This window comes from Sorex fumeus, unplaced genomic scaffold (genome assembly GCF_029834395.1).
Source record: "Sorex fumeus unplaced genomic scaffold, SorFum_2.1 ptg000037l, whole genome shotgun sequence".
NCBI lineage: Eukaryota > Metazoa > Chordata > Mammalia > Eulipotyphla > Soricidae > Sorex > Sorex fumeus.
Genome location: NW_026606094.1, coordinates 26,769,138 through 26,786,065, shown reverse-complemented (window position 1 = coordinate 26,786,065; position 16,928 = coordinate 26,769,138).

Sequence of the window (16,928 nt, the reverse complement as noted above, 5' to 3'; positions counted from 1 at the left end):
ATGAGTAAGTATGGGTGTGTGTGTGTGAGTGTACCCTACAATGAAACAACATCCTGTCTGGATTTAGTTCCGGTCTTGGGCCCTTGAATTGCCAGGAAAGGCTCTAAACTTTACCCAGTGGGCTGGAAAATCACTGAATGAATATAAATTATTTCTCAGTATCAAAAGTGTTTGGAGTCTTTAATTAAAATTTTTGTTTTTAGTGACTGGTAATATACTATATTATCAAGTTTTTTTTTCTTAACAATTAGCCTCAGACCAGGTTTCCAAGGATCTCTGGACAATACTGAAGATTCACTGTTTGTTACTTATTAATACCTCATTTTCATAAATTAATAAATTCATTATTTTTTAAGGGAACAGGATTAAGTATATAGTTGTGTTGGGGACCACTGAGTACTCTGAATTAGGTGCTTGACTTGTGGCTAACCTAGGTTCAGTCCCTCAGCACAGCTGGACATGGCCCCAAAACAGAAAGAACTATCAATGTGTTCTAAATTTTTAAGTCAAAGGCTCCTGAAGGTAGGTAAATATGGGGTTGTTGAAATGTTGATAATTTCAAAAAATCCAGTGAGTTGAGCGCTTCAGTAACTACTTTGTAAACTATTTTACTGATGACTCCACCTTAAAATCTTTTTCCATGTTGTTTTGGGATCAACCCGACAACTTTTAGGGCTTACTCCTTGATGGTTTTGCTCCTGGCAAAGCTTAGAGGATTGACTACAAGTGGTGCCAGGGATCAAACCTAGGGTTGGCCACATGTAAAGCAAGTGTCTTACACTTCCTCTGGGCCCTTCACATCTTAAATGTTTATTATATCTGATTAATTATTGGTCTGCCAAAGTAGTCACTGTAATTTGTGATTCCACGACATCAAAACGCTCAACTGAGTAGTGTCATCTCTGAATTTTATTTTTCCCAACAATGAGGCAGTGTTTCAATTGACTAACATCACTAATTTCATTTTTTCAAGTATCAAAAAAGGCTGTGCTTGCTATAGCTTGTGCATGCTTGTTCCAGTTCTTAATGGAGAAACGAGCAAATAAAACAGCCTCACGTAGGCATATATGATCACAGCTTTAGTGCTACTGGATTATTCAGTTTGGATGTCAGTGTTATTTTTCTAAATCTCAGATTGATAAAGCAAATATTAAAATTTATACTATGCCCTGATGAAGAGAAATCCAATGAGTATAAAAAAACCAAACAGACTTGTTTATTCCAACATAAGTACGTTATATATTGATATGTATAAGTTTATACACATCCCAAATAGCTCCTAAAACTTGCCACAGTAATTCTTGTAGCAAACTTAACAGAAATTATTATTTTTGGAAAACATTTTCATAGAATAAAAGTGGGCCCAAAGCAATCGTACAATGGGTAAGGTGCTTGCCTTGCACACTGATGATCTGGGTTCGATCCCCTGGGTTCAGTCCCTGATACCTCATACCCCTAAGAAATGCCCGGAGTCCAAGATTAGTACCAGGAGGTTTGCTCCATGGCTTGGAGGCCAGCCACACATGCTAGGGGAAAAGGGAGCACCAAATAAAGGGTGTTGGGAGGATCCTCCCAGGATGGGAGAAGCATGCTGAAATTAGACTATAGACCAAACATGATTGCCACTCAATGCCTCTTTCGCAAACCACAACACCCAAAAGGAGAGAACAAAAGGGAATGCCCTGCCACAGAGGCAGGGTGGGATGGGGAGGATGGAGGGTGGGAGGGATACTGGAATCTGTGGTGGTGGAAAATGGGCACTGGTGGAGGGATGGGTACTTGATCATTGTATAACTGAAACCCAAGCACAAAAGTTTGTTAAGTCTACAACTGTACCTCATGGTGTTTAATAAAAATTTAAAAAAAAATGCCCAGAGTAATCTCCGAGCAAAGAGCCAGGAGTAAACCCTGAGAACTGCAGGTGTGGCCCACCAAACCCACAAATAAATGAATTTAAAAAAGATTTAAGGTTTACCTTTCTGAAACAGCTAAATTTTTATTTTTTAAGAGGTTTTTAGGCCAAATCCAATTGTGCTCAGGGTTTACTCCTGGCTTGGAGATCAGGAATCACTCCTGCCAATCTTGGACTATTTGGGGTGTGCAGACAGAAACTGGTCCACTCTGCAAGGCAAGCGCCCTACCCGCTGTACTCACTGGCCTCTGGAACAGCTTGTTAATCTACTTATGGAATGGCTACATGTACAAATAAATTATGCTGCCCTTTCACCTTCCTAATCAACTGCTCTCTTTATTCCTGTTTCGTGAGACATATTTAAGTTTCTGACACTGTAGTCTGGGGTCCCTTAGAAAGAAAGTTATCCAAATAAACCAAAAAGGAAAAAAAAAGATAAAAACTGCTCTCAAAAAAACTATACAATGTTTTGAGAATTTTAATGGGGTGATCTTGCTAACATATTTGGCACTTGTGTTGACTGATTTTAGGAATATTCATACTTTTGTTTTAGGATCATGCCCAGTGGTGCTCAGAAGACCATGTTGTACTGAGGATTGAATACAAAACATACTCAGCTTGCTGAGCAGCCATGTCAGTCTGGGAAATACTGTATTTTAGATGTGGCTCTAGGGAAAAACATCAACTGATAAACAATAAAGAATAAAGCACAATTTATTCATTTGAGTACTGGAGCGATAGCACAGCGGGTAGGGCATTTGCCTTGCAAGCGGCCAACATGGCTGACCTGAGTTCAATTCCTCTGCCCCTCTCGGAGAGCCCGCCAAGCTACTCGTGACATATTCGATATGCCAAACACAGTAACAATTGTCACAATGGAGACGTTATTGGGCCCGCTCGAGAAAATCAAACAACAGGAGGACAGTGACAGTGACCTTAATTCCACCCTACCTTTGGATGCATAATTTTATAATGCATTTATAACTGCAGTCATTCATAAATGATTCCTAATGCTTTATTGAACAAGAAAACTTGTTACTAGAATGCTGGGAGAATTGAATTCCATCTCATTTGTCTCTTCAACTCATTAATTAGGCACATGGAGTTAAGAACTCTCATTTCCCCCCCTTCTCAGTCCCATTTAGCTTTCCATACACTCTTAATTTAAACTAAAAACAAAACCAAAAATACCCAACTTGCTATAATATAATGGGTAGGGCATTTATCTTGCACACGACTGACCTAGGTTCAATCCCTGGACATCCCACATGTTTCCCTGAATACCACCAGGAGTAATTCCTGAATGCAGAGCCAGGAGTAACCCCTGAGAATTGCTGGCTGTGGCTCAAACAATGACAAAACCCCCCAAAACTTTCAGGCCACATCTGGTGCTGCTCAGTAGTCATAATCCCTGGTGATGCCTGGAAGATCTAAGTGGTGCTGGAATTTGAACCAGGATCAGCTGGCTGGAAGGTAAGCAACTTACCCTCCTATACTACTTCTCTGGTTCTCACTACATTTAAAATTGTTACTGCTTAGAAGTTCAATATACTGCTCATGGAGCCGAAAGTACAGTATAGTGAGTGAGGGGCTTGCCTTGTACACACTGAACTCGGGGTTTGATTCCTGGCACCACATAGTTCTCTGAGGTCTGTTTAGAATGATATCTAACCCCAGAACTGAAACCCCCCTGCTCCTCTAACCCCACAAAGAAATCATTAAAGGCAATTCCAAGCTTCTCTAGTAAGTTGAAGATTATGCTCAAAACCCAAAGTCTCCAGAGACTAGGATATATGATAGCTTAAGTGCTGAGCACATGCTGAATTCCAGTTCTGGCACTGTATGACTCTTTTATCTCCCAACCCCTGTTAGCATTCTGGGTCAAGCACCACTGATAAGGAATGGCCCTGTATGTCATTATTACATAATCCTTAAAACAAAACATTGTAAATCAAAGTAGTATAGCTTTATACATTTTAATAAAATGCCTCACCTCATACCTCTATATAATGTTGCTCAAAATATGTTATAAATACTCTGGAGTGGAGGGCAGGGGAAAACTGGGGATGTTGGTGATGGAAATCATATGCACTGGTGAAGGGATGGGTGTTGAAACACTATGCCTGAAACTATCATGAACAACTTTGTAACTGAAGAGTTCTTCAAAAATGTAGAGTCCTGGATCATACTAGCTCAGCAGATGATTCTTCAGAAAGCTTGTTTTAGGGAACTCAAGGTGTGGAAGTCAGGAATGTACAGTTTAATAAGCTTCCCAGATAATTATGGTGATCTAACTGGTTTGGGAACCACTGACTTGAACATCTTAACATGACCCACTTAGGAAAATATTCTAAAAAGTGTAATTTTCAAAGAATCTGGCAAGTCATGACCTATAACCCTGGGCATAAGAACCTTCCTTAAGAAAAAAAAAAGAAAACCTCTTAGAAATTGATGACCAGCTCACAGGGCAAGGGCACATGCAGGAAGATGGGGTCTAGTACCTGGCACCACATGGATCCTCAAACACAACTCTGGGAATAGACCTTGGGCCCTGGAAGATATACCCTCCTCTCCCAAACCCCCTCTCAGCTTATGACTAATATCTACCCAGATGATTGTCACTGTCACTGTCCTCCCGTTGTTCATTGATCTGCTCGAGCGGGCCCAGTAACATTGTGAGACTTCTTACTGTATTTGGCATATCTAATACGTCATGGGTAGCTTGCCAGGCTTTGCTGTGCCGGCGAGATAGTCTTGGTAGCTGGGCGGGCTCTCCGAGAGGGGCGGAGGAATCGAACTTGGGTCAGCCATGTCAGCCGCATGTAAGGCCCTATCGCTGTGCTATCGACCCAGAATATTAAATGCACTCTATTTTCTACCAGTTATATAGTATTTTCAGCTAATACCATATTGAAAAAGATACTTGTTAGTGCCAAATCTTCCCAAAGAATATCAAGTTGTTTGTATATTTGGCTAGATTAACAAAGTCCAATTTTATGAAAATGTGTACAGTATAATCTTTAAATCAGATTCATAGCTAAGTAATTTCTGTGAGAAGATAAACCTTTAAAAAATGTCTTTTGGTAAACACAAGAGTGTAATCTCTAGGACTGTTGCTTATTAGTAAGCATTATGGATCTCCAATCACACTTATAGGTCCTTAATTCTTTTGAAGATGCCAGAATCTAGCCTTAAATTTCTAATCCTGTTATTAGGGCCTGATGAAAGTGTCTCTACATTTTTCTTTTTCTTAAAAGTATGCATTTGAAAGGCAAGGTTGGGACTAAAGAGTTCAATAGGCTAAAGAACACGGTCCCAGGTTCCATTCCTGGCATTGCATGGTCCTCTGACCACTGATTTTCCCACGAAATACAAAATGAAAAAGGCAAAGTAGGGGAGAGAAAGAAAAGTACTTGCCTTGCATGTAGCCAACCTGTCTGATCCTTGGCACCAAGATGACCCCCTGAGCACTTACAGGGTGATCCCTGAGCACAGAACCAGGAGTAAATAGTAAATGATGAACATAACTCCCCTACCCCCACCCTGATTTTTTCTTTTGCTTTTGGGCTTAGGGATTTCTCCTGGCTCTGTGCTCAGGAATTACTCTGTTAATTATTTCTGGTAGTATATGGAGGACCATATGGGACTCTGGGGACCAAATCCCAGTTGGACTTGATAAGACAAGAGCCCTACCCTTGACCCCACCCCACCCAGATTTTATAGCCAAAACTGGAGGAAGGAATCTTTTGATTCTTTCAACATAATTTAACACATTTTTTGGTTGGTGTGGCAAAGGTGCTTGGCACTGCCTTACTACTATAAACTGAATATCACTGAATGTGGTCCCAGGCACCCTCTGAGCACTGCTTGAGAGACTGTTCCATTCCACCCCAAAATTTAAAGTTCCCTTTCCTAAATTTCTGACAAGTTGAGATCATTCTCTTATTACAAACTAGATTATCTAAGGAAATTTGTTTTTCTTTTCTTTTTTTTTGGGGGGGGGAGAATGTCTGTTGTAAAGTATCCGTTTGTAAGATTACAACAACAAAACAAAACAAACCACACCCACCAAAACCCAATACAACCAGTAAAATCATTTTGTTATTTGTTGAACCACACCCACTGGTGCTCAGGGGTCACCAGGAGGCGATGCAGATCAAACGCACTGAGCATGCAAACGTGCTCGACCCGTTAAGATTCTCTTGCCACCTTCTTGATTTCTAAGAAAGCAGTATCTAAAAGGCCTACACATTTCTACCATTTTCATATTTTTTGCTATTTGCAGTGATAATTTGAAATAATTTTAATGACAGCCTCATGAACTTATTCTAAATTTATATAGGTATTTATATATACTGATAAGCCATGTACTCTTTTTCTAAGGCAGAATTGTCACAAATAAAATAAGTGACTATCAAATTTAAAACTTATTTTGAGGGGGCGGAATGCTAGTACAGTGAGTAGAGCATTTGCCTTGCACTCAGCCAACCCGGGCTTCATCCTTAGTATTCCATATGGTCCCCTGAGCACTGGCAGAAGCAATTCCTGAATACAGAGTCAGGAGTAACACCCTGAGCACTGCCGGGTGCAGCACTGTAGCACTGTTCACTGATTTGCTCGAGCGGGCCCAGTAACGTCTCCATTATGAGACTTGTTGTTACTGTGTTTGGCATATGGAATACGTTTGGCATATGGGTAGCTTGCCAGGCTTTGCTGTGCGGGCAAGATACTCTTGGTAGCTTGCCCGGCTCTCCAAGAGGGGTGGAGGAATCGAACCCAGGTCGTCCAGGTCGGCTGCGAGCAAGGCAAACACCCTACCCGCTGTGCTATAAATTAAAACACAAAAATCAAAAACCTAATTTTGAGTTATTCAATATTCCATAGCAAAATGAGAAAGTGACAGTTTAAAAAAATATATATTTTAAGGAGGCATGGGGGAAAGACAATACAGCACGTAGGGCATTTGCCTTGCACCTAACACGCATATGGTACCTCAAGATCTGCCAAGAGTAATGCTTTTATATGATGTTAACATTCTTAGGGCTGGAAATAAGGCTACTAGTGTACCTTGTATTTGCGAGGTCCTCAGATTCCTGGCATAGTCAAAACAAATAAACCATACAATCTTAGCACTTTAAAAAAGCCTTTATGTTCTTGGGTGGGGGGAGTTACTTCAGGTAGTGTCAGGAATCAAACCCAGGGTTCGCACATGGCTGAACATGTGCTCTACCACTTAAGCCTATGCTGGCCCCTAATGTTTTAAAACAATGTTGAAATTAGTGTTACTACCTAAAAATTTGCACTGATAAAAGTTACTTTTCATATTTCTCATTTGATTCATTCAAGAAATACTAAAGTCTGAAAATTAATGAAAATTTAGTTATTCAATATTCCAAAGGATTAAAAAAAAGAAAATTAATGGGTTTTATTATCTATAAAACCCTACCAACCACTTTTTACTTTGTACTTGATTGATAGATTCTACCAAAACAAACACTCCCCTCCCCCAAATTCTAAGAGTTTAATTATTTTGCTCTGCTGATTCATATCCTAGATAGCTATTTGGATATGTATGGAATTGTCCTAAATCCTTAGAACTATCTCCTGTATTCCAGGATACAGAATATTCTAAGGATTTAGGAATGTTTTTCCCAACCTTTTTTTTGTAGGGGTAGGGGGAGTGTGTCACACCCAGCTGTGGTCAGGGAATCATCCAAACTGGCTGCAAGAAAGGCAAGCACCTTACCAGCTGTGTTCTCTCTCTTGTCCCAGTCTTTTCCATCTTAACCATTCAGTTACAAAGGCTCTTATAAGACACTGACCTAAATTATGAAGCACTTGATTCACAGTGAACAAATCCAACCTGCCTGTTGGGAAAAGCTATCTACTTGCTGACTGCTACTAATATAAGGGAGTTACCAAGGTACCTTGAGAAAGATTGTTTATTACGATTAATAATTACCCTGTTCTTTATAAGCACCTTTTCCCCAAGTAGCTCACAGCCTTCTTGAGACACAATGCCTCTTTGATATACAGTAGCAGTGTAGCACTGGTTCATCGATTTGCTCGGGGCACCAGTAATGTCTCCATTGTGAGACTTGTTCTTATTGTTTTTGGCATATCGGATATGCCACAGGGAGGCTCCCAGGCTATGCAGTGTGCGTGGGATACTCATACTTTCAGCAGCTTGCTGGGCTCTTCGAGAGGGAGGGAGGACTTGAACCTGGGTCAGCCGCGTGCAAGGCAAACGCCCTACTGGCTGTGCTATTGTCCCAGCCCATTGATACACAGTACTAACACAAAGAGCAAACAAAGAAATAAGTTTACCAGTGAGATGTAGAGGCAAAGAGCATGGATAATTAAACTTTAATGAATTTCAGATGCATAAATTTTAGTCCAAATAGATGGATGTCAACACTCCCTATTCATATAAAGGAGTCCAAATATACTATATTAACCTTTATCTAAATTACCTGAGAATATCAAGTTTGAAAAAGTTTTCTGGTTTAATCTATAATGGCTGTATTTATACCAAATTCTACGATGGAAGGTATTTCTTTCCTCCTTTTGATATTTCCTTCCAAAGAGAATAATTCCTGTATAATTAAAATTTTACATATGAAAGCTTAACTCTCTTATCTCCAAGCCCCACCCATAATTTTATTTTATACAAAATTTCAAAGACTTTTCATACAAAATAGTTGTAATAAAAATGCGTGCAAGGAAAAAAATTTTATTTATAAATATAAAATCTACTCCAGGGAACACACAATTTGTTTAACTTTCAGAACTGGAAGACACCAGAGCCTAATTATTGTTCATTCACTTTGGGAGGGGAGAATAATGCATGATGACAAGGCTGGTAGGGGTGTTTATGTAAGAAACCCAGCAGCTGCTTCTCTTCAACAAAGAACTGATTTTACTGAGCATCTGTACATATAATTCATCCCTATACTGAAAGAAATTTAATCTTTAAAATTTTTTACTTTTAAAAAAATTTTATACTTTGATCAAGGCTTTTAATTAAACTATTCAGACTTTAGTTCTTATCCTTGAACCTAATTTGATAATCCACATTTAGCTGATAGAAAAAAGACAGATTTGCAGAAAAAGCTGTATATCATACCTATTAAAGTCTCAAGATCATTAAAATTTTTGCTTTGTTTTTTTTTTTTGACCACACCCAGATCAATCCAGGGTTGGTTATTTGCAAGGCAGTCACCCTACCCCTGTTATTTTATCGCTCAGGGCTCAGATCATTTTAATTTTCATGACATAACCTCAGTCTGCTTCTTTCAGTGTATCTTTTGTTTTTAACTTCAAACAAGGTGATTTGTACCTCAACTTATGAATTACTAAGTAATCCTTACCTAAGTGCAATTGAAAGTCAATTTTATATTTATTGAGAAGAGTTTTAAGAAAATTCTCAATTTGGACCAGAGAAAATGTACCAGTGGTTAGGGTCCTAGCCTTACATGAAGCTGATGTCAGATTCAATTCCCAGCACTCTACATGGAACCCCAAATCCTATCAGGAGTGATCCCTGAGCACAGAACTAGGAATAAGCCAAAGCAGCCACGGAATTAAACAACTCAATTTAACTATGTTAACTCCAGGTTTTTGGGTTTTGATTTTGTTATGTAGTGCTGGGGACTGAACCCAAATGTCTCATCCAGGCAAGGAAAGGGCTCTACTAATGAGCTACATCTATATCCCTGGCTGAATCCCTGGCTATTTTTACAAAGGCTGATGACATCCACCAAATAAAAGTTTGATTTGTGATGTTATAAATAAAAGTCTTGGCTCCAGAGGTAAGAACAACAAATTCGAAACACTAATAAGTATGTATTTACAAAAGAAAACTATGAACTATTAAATTAATGTACAGAAATTACATAGTTAAGAGGTGCAGTCTTTCAAGCATGGGTGTGGGAGGATAGAGTGGCTATAAAAATGGGAAGCAAGGGTGCAGAGAGATAGTACAGTGGGCAGGGCATCTGCCTTGCACATGACCAATTAGCATTCAATCCTTGAGCTCAGAGCCAGGAGTAAACCCTGAACACTGCTGGTTATAGCCTCAAACCCAAAAATAAACTTTGAAACAAAGGAAACCAAAAATTAGGTGCCTATTCTGTTAATAATCAGTCATACATTACAGGCATTACAAAAATGAATGTCATTAACATAATGATGGATTCATGTATTGTTAATGACCAGCGATACATTACAGATATTACAAACAAAAATGAATGTTACTAACATGATGGACTCATGTAACAGGTGAAAAAACCCAAATTTGAGTATGCCAAGGAAAATAAAATATTCTTGAAGTTTTTCAATTTCCTTTTTTGTGGGGTGGAAGTAGGATTTGTCTCTCACCAACTGTATTTGGGTTTTATTCCTTTCTTTTTTTCTTTTTGGAACATAACCGGTGATGCTTAGGGGTAATTCCTGGCCCTGAGCTCAGGGATCACTCCTGGTGGTGCTCAAGGGTCTATATAGAATTCCAGTAGTTTCCTCTTTAAGATTAATTCCTCAGGGGCTGGAGTGACAGTACAGTGGGTAGGGCATTTGCTTTGCACCTGGCTGATCAGGGTTCGATGCCCAGCAATGCATCCCATATGGTCCCCTGAGCACCACCAGGAGAAATTCCTGACTGCAAACCCAGGAGTAACCCCTGTGCATCACAAGGTGTGCCCCCAAAAAAGCCCCCCCCCAAAAAAAGACTAATTCCTCAAAATGAAAGGGGGGGTGGTGGAGAAAAAAATAATTTGCTTTTCCTATTCCTGTTGTAGTCTTTCCCTCTTCACTACTGAAATCTTTTAAATATCTGCCCCCCTGTCCAAACAGTTTTTCCCTATGAAACACAGTACCCATGAACCAGGGTTCCTGAAGGTGTATAGTGCACATATACATGGTTTAATATCTGCATGACTAGGACACAAAGGATGGAAACCAGACTTGAGAACCGACACTGACATATACATCTTCCCTCCCAAACATTTTCAACATAGTCATTTGAGATAAACCAGAGCATTCTGTATCTGATACAAATATACATATAAGTTTAAAATAACAGTATGAGACTAACACCCAAAGAGGGTAAAGACAGGGTCAGGAGGACTGGTCCACGTTGGAAGCCTGCCTCATGTGCTGGGAGAGAAGGCAGTTGGGATAGAGAAGGGACCACTAAGTCTATGATGGTTGGAGGGATCGCTCGGGATGGGAGATGTGTGCTGAAAGTAGACAAAGTACCAAACAACGATGGCCTCTCAGTATCTGAACTGCAAACCATAATGCCCCAAAGTAGAGAGTAACAAGGAAAGTGCTTGCCACAGAGGGTGGGTTGGAGTAGGGGTGACAGAAGGAATATTGGAAACACTGGTCGTAGAAAAGGTACACCGGTAGAAGGATGGATGTTTGATCATTGTGAGACTGAAACTCAATCGTCAAAGCTTCGTAACTTTATCTCACTGCGATTTAGTAAAAAAAATAAATAAAAATAATTTTTTTAAAAAAAAAGCCTAAGAAGGTAGCACTGTAGCACTGTACTCCTGTTGTACATTGATTTGCTCGAGCAGGGCCCAGTAACGTCTCCATTGTGAGACTTGTTGTTACTGTGTTTGGCATATCGAATACGTCATGGGGAGCTTGCCAGGCTCTGCCGTGCGGGCGAGACACTCTCGGTAGCTTGCTGGGTTCTTCGAGAGGGGCGGAGGAATCGAACTCAGGTCGGCCGTGAGGCCCGCGTGCAAGGCAAACAACGCCCTACCGGCTGTGCTATCGCTCCAGTTTCACCAACTACTCACAACTAGAGAAAATACAGAACTTTCACAAATGTTAAAAATAACACACATAGTATTTCCATTCCATGGGAATAAGAGTTAAGTACAAGGCTGGATTTACAAATGTAATTTTATAATTTGTTTTATAATTTATACTTAAAAGAAAAAAAAATCTAGGGAACAGAGTGATAGTACAGTAGGCAGGGTGCTTGTCTTGCACACAGCCAGCCCAGATTCGATCTCCAACACTTCATAAGATCCTCTGAGCCTGCTAGGAGTTGACTCCTGAGAGCAGAGCCAGGTATAAACTATGAGTACAGCGGGTGTGGCCCCCAAACCAATCAACCAAGCAAACAAGAAAACAAAAACTCCACACTGGCACAAGTGAACTCAACTAAGGTTCACTGTCACTGTCCTTCCATTGTTCACCGATTTGAGTGGGCCCAGTAATGTCTCCATTGTGACACTTGTTACTGTGTTTGGCATATCAAATAGCTTGCCAGGCTTTGCCGTGAGGGCGAGATACTCTTGGTAGCTTGCCGGGCTCTCCAAGAGAGACAGAGGAATCGAACCTGGGTGGGCCGAGTCGGCCGCATGCAAGGCAAACGCCCTACCTGCTGTGCTATTGCTCTAGCTCCAACTAAGGTTACTGGCAGAATATTTCTTTTGTCAATTTTCTATAGGATTCTCCATTTATAGGAGTCATTGTCACTGTCACTGTCCTCCCGTTGTTCACTGATTGGCTCGAGTGGGCCCAGTAACGTCTTCATTGGAGACTTTGTTGTTACTGTGTTTGGCATATCGAATACATCACAGGTAGCTTGCCAGGCTCTGCTGTTCGGGTGATATACTCTTGGTAGATTGCCGGGCTCTCCGAGAGGGGCGGAGGAATCGAACTCGGGTCGGTCATGTTGGCTGTGTGCAAGCAAACGCCCTACCGCTGTGCTATCGCTCCAGCCCTTTATAGGAGTAATACCTCTTTTCACTTCCATTTGCCTTTTAACTGGTCATAAAGTGAAAGCAGGGAAATAAAAGATAACAGGCCATAAAGTGAGAGTATAGAAATAAAGATAATGAGTAGCCACAAAACGTTTGTTGTATTAATGTTGTACTTAGGACAGGGGATGAATATTTTTGCTGTCTTCAAGTTTCAACTAGAGGAATGAGTAGCCACTTTATTATAAGCCTACACGAAAAAATTTTAAATCCTAGGGTTAAAGCTACAGTGAAAGCAGGGGAGATAAACTCAATGTGCTAGCGCGTATGCTTTGAATGCAGAAGCCCCAGGTTCAATTCCAAGCACCATATGGTTTCCCTGAGCATTGCTGGGTGTGGCCTCCAAACCAAAACCAACCAACCAACCAACCCCCCCAAAAAAACAAACAACAAACCCCACAACGGAACTGGAGGAACAGGTTCTCTCAGGTTCTCTTTACCTAACAACATTTAATGTTTATCAGAAACACAAACAGGAACACAAAGGGCTCAGTATGTAACAATAAGTGCAAATAGGTGACAGTATATTTTTTTATGTATTTTATGTGTTTTTTATGTAAATAAGTTTATGAATTCCTACTTTTATTTCTGTCCTAGCATGTAGTATGAATTCTAGGGTTTAACAAATCAGACATTTCTCCAGAGTCTGATATAATATTATTAAACTGTCTCATGCTATACCATGAATTCCTGTTACCTTGCCCTCCTCAAGTATTAAGTGGTAGTAGCAATTCGCACGTGAGAGCAGGGTATGCTTTTCAGTTTCTAGAGTTTTATCTATACACTACCTAAGGAAGGTTTCACAAAGAAAATCCCAGGACCAAAAATTGGGCTGGGTGCTTGCCTTGCACACTGCTGACTCAAGTTGTATCTCTGGCACCCCACATGGTCCCACATACCCTACTAGGTATGAGCACAAAGCTAGGAGTAAGTCCTTGAGCACAGATGCCCAAAAACCCAAACAAAACAAAGATCCCAAAATAAAAATAAATGCACCATATCATTTTTGGCATTATATCTAACAAGAATGGGCTGGAGTGATTGCACAGTGGGTAAGGTGTTTGCCTGCAGCCAACATGGCCGACCCGAGTTCGATTCCTCCACCCCTCTCGGAGAGCCCAGCAAGCTACTGAGAGTATCTCGTCCGCACGGCAAAGCCTGGCAAGCTACCAGTGATGTATTCGATATGCCAAGCACAGTAACAACAAGTCTCAAAATGGAGACATTACTGGGTCCGCTCGAGCAAATCGATAAACAATGGGAGGACAGTGACAGTGATCTAACAAAAAAAGATTTTAGGATAGTTATTAATAAAACATGCTCACAAAGTTGCCATAGGCATACACATACACATATACACATGGGATAGTTATCTTCCCGTGTCTAAAATGTAGACATCAGTTTTCTTGCTAAATATGTTTCCTATGAGATTAAATTTGGAGTGAAGACAGCTGAACAGGCTGAGCACATGCTCTGTATGCGGAAAACCTAGTTCTATCCCCGGCACCTTGAACATGCCAAGCACCACTGGGAGTGACTCTCAACCTCAGGAAAGAGTCAACCTGTTCAGTTTTAACTTTTGAGGGCCCACATCTGGTGGTGTCAGGTATTAAATCCACTCATAAGTATACAAAGCTTGTGCTCAGCCTGCTGAACTCTCTGCTTTCATCTTTGATGACCACCAAATTGCCACTATTACACCTTGAAATTCAGTTCTCTTCATACCCTAGCAACAAAAGCATGGATGGTTCTGCTATGTATTTTATGTACCTCATTTTATTACTACTACTTAGGAATTTTTATTCCATCTACATTCAGGGATCAAAAGTCAGTCCCTTCCCATAAGCTGAAGGTATTTAGAACTTGTTTTAAATGATACCACGTGCTTCACATTTCCAGTGTTTGGGCTCAAAATTTAGTTTTTCTTCAGTGTAACTAGAGCAAGGAACGTGAACTTCGCTGAAGTTGGAGAGATAAGATGAATTCACTGCTCTATCACCTTGGAGAAGATTATCACTTAACAGATAAAGTATACAAAATACCAAAAATGCCTCTGGGCATCCAAGAACATTCTTATTTGGGATTGAGGGAGTTATGAGCAGTTGAGAATTTGAAATCTGGGGCCTGAGAAATAATACAGCAGGCATAGCGCTTGCCTTGAACATGCCAACCAGAGTTAAATCCCTGGCACGCCACGTGTCCCCTAAACATAGCCAGAAATCAGTGATCCCTGAGCACAGAGCCAGGAGCAAGCCCTCAACATCACAAGGTGTGGCCCCAAATCAAAGCAAGAGAATTTCAAATCTGTCCTTAAGAGCTGAGTGCAACTTTTTAATGAGAGGCCTGCATCTGATTCTTGGTATACATGCTTCCCTCAAGCAGAGCTGGGAGTACCCCACAAACACTGCCAGATGTTCAAGTACATCCGTATTAAAGTACTACTGTCCTTAACAAATCAACTTCCCAATAATTCCCTTCTATTTGCAACACTAATATCTATGACCTGACGTAATATAACTTGCTAAAATAAAGTTAATTCTGGGCTGGAGACAGATGGCCAATCCTGGATCAATTTCTGGCACCAAGTCAAGAGTAAGCCCTGACAAGAGTGGTCCCCAAACCAGCTACTCCAAATGTCCAAATATGAGTACTCAGAAAATGCCATGAGTCACTTTTACTACATCTACATTGTTTACTAAACCAATGTTGAGCACAGTGGGTTCTAAAAGTTTCTATGTTCCTATTTACTTCATTTGAGTGTAAGAAATTAATTCTAAATTCAAGGCGAAACCCGTATGTAATGATGTTTCAAATGTGAACTATACCGCCAATTATAGACATAATATATAACCACAGGTCAAACTGTCCTTCCATTATTCATCGATTTGCTCGAGCGGGCCCAGTAACATCTCCATTTTGAGATTTGTTGTTACTGTGTTTGGCATATTGAATACATTATGGGTAGCTTGTCAGGCTTTGCTATGTGGGCAAGATACTCTCGGTAGCTTGCCGGCTCTCCGAGAGAGGTGGAGGAATCGAGGAATCGAACCCCACTCGGCTGGGCTGGCTGCGCCCAAGGCAAATGCCCTACGGCTGTGCTATAACTATAGGTAACTTTCAAAATGTTCTTTCTGGGGCTGGAGCAACAGTATAGAGGATAGGGCTATACTATTTGCCTTGCATGTGGCCAACAGGGATTGACTCCCAGCATCCCATATGGTCCCCTGAGCACCACCAGCAGTAATTCCTGAGTGCAAAGCCATGAGTAACCCCTGTGTATCGCCAGGTGTGACCCAAAAAGGAAAAAAAAAAGAAAAAAAAAACACCCCAAAATGTTCTTTTGATTCCTACAGTCAGGAATACATTTATTAACAAAATAAATCAGGGCCCAAGAGAGCTCAATGGCCTGACCATGTTTTGCATGCGGGAGGCCAGGGTTTGATCCTTGTACCACCTGGCTCCTTGATCCTCACCCACCTCTGTCTCATCAAAAGAAAAATAAAATGTATTCAAGATACCTACAAGTCTCCTGAGTATTTGACCTTGCTTGCAAATATGTACTTTAGGATTAATGCTAACAGAAACAACATGTTGTCTACATAGGGCATTTAATCTGTTTTTGAGTAGTTAAATCAGGCCATGTACATTGTTTAACTATGTTGTTTAAAGTTTCTTTAATGGTTTAAGTTCAAGTGACTCTCAGATTTAACTCTTCATTCTATACCTAGAGAAAAGTTTTATAGTCAGATGTGGTAGAGGGAAATTTCATATTAGAAAAAAAAAAAAACCCAGAATCCAGGGGCTGGAGATATAGCACAGCAGATAGGATGCACGTCTTGCACACCTCTTGACCCTGGTTCAATCCCTGGCAACCCCCATAGTCCCTGGAGCCCCACAGGGAGTGATTCTTGAGTGCAGAGCCAGGAGTAAGCCCCAAGCACTGCTGGGTGTGGCCCCAGAATCAAAACAAAAGAAACAAATCCAATTAAATGGTATCTTTTAAAAAAGTCCAAAAATCATCAGGGGCAGACAAAAAAGAATGCAAGTGCGTATGCGAGAATGCAAGTGCGTATGCGAAAACAAAACACTGTAGCACTGATCCCCTGTTGTTCATCGATTTGCTCGAGCAGGCACCAATACTGTCTCACAACAAATTGTGAGACTTGTTGTTACTGTTTTTGGCATATCAAATATGTCATGGGTCGCTTGCCAGGCTTTGCCTTGTAGGCGAGATA